This window comes from Panicum hallii, chromosome 2 (genome assembly GCF_002211085.1).
Source record: "Panicum hallii strain FIL2 chromosome 2, PHallii_v3.1, whole genome shotgun sequence".
Lineage (NCBI taxonomy): Eukaryota > Viridiplantae > Streptophyta > Magnoliopsida > Poales > Poaceae > Panicum > Panicum hallii.
This window is the reverse complement of record NC_038043.1, coordinates 25,377,459-25,381,224: the sequence shown is the minus strand read 5'-3', so window position 1 is coordinate 25,381,224 and position 3,766 is coordinate 25,377,459.

Genomic DNA, 3,766 nt, shown 5'->3' with positions numbered 1-3,766 from the left:
GGCTTGATTGTAATTTCTGGAAATACCTAGGGTACTCTAAAAAGGGTCAGGGACTCATCCGTAATCATTTTGTGTAGTGGAGGGGTTCATTTCCTAAATAGAATGAGCAGGGGGGGTTTATTTGTAAAGAGGGGTAAAAGGGGGTGGGCTCTTAAGGGAATAGACAAAAGGGGCAGGGGGTTCAGGGCAAAAGTGCCCTTCTTCCTCCTCCCGTTACCAGAGACAGGGGAGGGGATGGGGGCCGGCGGCGCCACCAATCCCGGCGGCCCTAGGGCACGGCGGCGCCCGGGGACGGGGCTACACGGAGAGGGGAGTGAAGGGGATCCATTCCACCACTCACCCTGTGTCGGGGCGGCGTGGGGCGTGCTGCCCACGAGGGCCAGGGGCGGCGGGCGGAGGTCCTGGCGGCGGCGGTGGAGCAAGGCCGGGGAGAGGGGCTAGGGCTGCGGGGGAGTTTGTGGTGGTGGCGAGGCACGTCGTGGGGGGGGTACTTATAGGCCGAGGGGGGGGATGGCGCGGTGGAGGTCGGCGAGCGGGCGGTCAGTAATGGCGGTGGGGGCGGGATTGCCGCTGCGCAGGGCGGCCGGTGGCGTTGGTCGTCGCTGCGCAGGGCGCGTGGTGGCGGGTAGCGGGGAGAGGCGGCCTGGGGGCGTGCGGCGCAGGGGGAGACGGCCCGTGGCGAGGCGACGCGCGGCGGCCGGCACTGCTCGGCGTCGCAGCACGCAGGGGCAGCGCGAGCGCCAAGGCGGCAGGGGTGCACGGCGTGCGCAGAGGAGGGGCCGGGTTAGGCCGTTCCTGTGGCGTCGTCAAAGGGCGGGGGGGTGGTGTGGCCGGCGTTGAGCTCTGCTCGTGCCGTTCTGCGTATGCAGGGGAGGTGAGAGGAGCAGGAAACAGGAACAGAGAAAGGAGGAAGGGGAAAGAGGAATAGGGAAAAGGAAAAAGGAAGAGGGGGCGTCGGCGAAATTCGCGGCGACGGTCGCGAGCGTGCGGCGCGACGCGCGAGGGGGTGCGGCGTCGGCGGGATTCACGGCGACGGTCGCGAGCGCGGGGTTGAGCACGCGGCACGGCGCGCGGGTCGAGGAAGAGAGAAAAGATGGCGATTATCTTTTGGGGGTCAGACGGCGAGACGCCGGGGAATTGTTTTGGGCGATTAAGAGCTCGGGCTGTAGAGGGTTTTAGGATCGATCCGAACTTGACAACGAAAAGGTTTTTAAAAGATACTTTTAGCGAGTGATTTGTATTGTAATTTAAATAGGGTAAAACGCGGGCGTTACATTATACTTGCCTTCCTCGTACTCTCCCGGCTGCTGCTCGAACTGCTCGGAAGACGGCTGCTCCTGGTACTGGTCCAAAGGCTCCGCGTCTACTCACGATCATCAAGCATAGTCCACACATACACACATGCACACACAATAGCAAACTATAAGAAAACAGTACACCAATACAATAGGACAGCACATGAAACTAGCCTAGAACTATTCTACGCGTTACAACGATCGCGTGGATATAAAGAACGCTTAAAACGTTGCTAAAACGCGAAAACTACGCTTAAAATAAGATCCAGGGGCCTATTTGTAAGAAAAACAGAGAAACCAGGGCTTCTGGACAAAACTCGGGGACTAAAACATAATTAAAGCCTAGATCTAGGGGCTAGCACGAGAAAACTCAAGAGATGGACTGCGGGTTCAAATTCCAGAGAAGCCAGGGGCCTAAAAGCATAAAACAGGACCTATCCGTAACTATCTTTGAACTTCACCGGAGCGCGGGTTGATTCCCGGAAAACCCGAGGACTCTTTAGCAAAAAGAACAGACCGAACCGGTATCTCCTGTTCTGGGCCCTCGGATCTTGATCGTGCGGCTGAGATTAGCTCCACTAAGCGAAGGGGTACGCGTGGATTCTATCCGTTGGATCCAGATCCGGTGGTCCTGACTCGTGCCCAGCCCGATCTAATCCCGACTGCCCACTTTGGATCGGACGGCTGGAGAGGAAAGGGGACGGGATCAGGGCCGGTGGCGGCGATTGCTCGCCGGCGTTGCGTTCCCGTGACGGGGCTCGCCGGACTTGGTCAAATCCGGTCGTCCGGGGGTCGAATCGACCCAGGCTCGGGTCTAGGATGGACTACACGACACGCGTAACCCTCACGGGGCATCGGCTGGGCTTGGCGGCTCTCTGGACGGCGGGAACGGTGGCGGCGGCGGGTCGGTGCGGCAGAGGCAACCGGCGATGCGCGTTCTGAGCTTGAAAACGGTCTACGATCTACCAAAATCAGCGCAAGAGAAGGGGGAGGTGCCGTAGTGCTCACCGAGAGCTCAAATCGGGCTGGAATGCGACGGCGTGGAGGCTTCGACGGAGACTGGCGGGGGAGGAAGCCGGCGCCCGCGGAGAGCGAACCTCGGCTGTGCTGCGGGGCTCCTGGCACCTCGGCCAGCGGCGCACGCAGACGGGGAAGGTGGTGCCGGGGCTAACAGACCCGAAGAGGCGGCGGTCAAGGGTGAATTGCGGCGGCGGCTTGAGGCGGCCACGTCGGCGGCGGTCCAAATCCGAACGGCTACCGGCGGTGCGGGCTCGGTTGCGCTGAGGGGGGGTCTTGGCGGCGGCTTAGGGCGACCGAGAGCGCAGCTAGAGATAAGAAGGAGAGGGCCGGCAACCTCGGCGTGCGTACCCCGATCTAACGGGTGCCACGGATTCGGCGGGTGGTTGCCACTCGGGCCTCACCCGAGCTCGGGTGACTTCCAGAGAGTTCTAGGCAGGGTGTGGAGCGGGGGAGTGGGCCCAGAGGGGAAGGGAGCGGAGCGGGACCACGCCCAGAGACGGCGGCAGAGCCGGCGGGGAGAAACAGGGGAGGCCGCGAGGGGGAGGAAGAAACGCCTGACCGGCCGGGACCAGCGGTCAGTGGGAGAGAGAGGAGAGAAGGTGAGCGCAGCTCGGGCTGGGGAAAGAAGGGGCGCCGGCAGGCGGGCCCGATCTGGCAGCGAGAGAGGGGAGAGGGAGAGGAACGCACGGGGGCCGGCTGGGGAAGGAGTGGGCCGGGGCGCGGCCCGTGCGGGGAGAAAGGAAGAGGAGAGAGTGGCGCGGCTGCTCGGGCCGGGGAAAAGGAAATGGGCCGGCTTGGCCCATGCGGGAGAGAGGGGAAAGGGCCCGAGGAGGAGAGGGAGAGGGGAGTGGAGAGCCGGGCTGGGCCAAGGGAGTGGGCTGCTCTCTTCTATTCCTTTTCCTTTCCTTTGTTCTTTACTCTAACCATTCAAACAAAGCCATTTGAATTCAAATAAGTTTGAATTCAAACCCAACACAATTAAAACAATGCACCAGCATGAATGCACAATCAAGTTGATCTTATGATTAATTTTATTTTCCTGTGTTATAAAATTACTTTAAATGCGACAAAAATTAAAGAAAAGCCTGAGAAATTTATTTAAGCCCGAATAAATTAATTAAAATTAGGGAAAATTTACCTTAGGGTGTTACAGATTGCAACTTTATCGGGAAGTAAAATGAATGTAAAGGCATCCCATAACTTGTAATTCTGCATCTCATGTAGACTCGACCACTCTCGCTGACGGGGATTATCAACTGATCCCGGAACAAGAAGAAGTTTATTCAGAAGACCCCGGAACTCTTGTTGCAGATTTTTCTGAAGCCCCGAACCAAGGTTCGGAAGATAATAGTTTGACTAACCCCAACCCCACCAGCGAAGGCAAGCCCCGGACATAACCCCTACTTTACTACACTGCAACCTATATTACTTATATATATCTCTTTATGCAT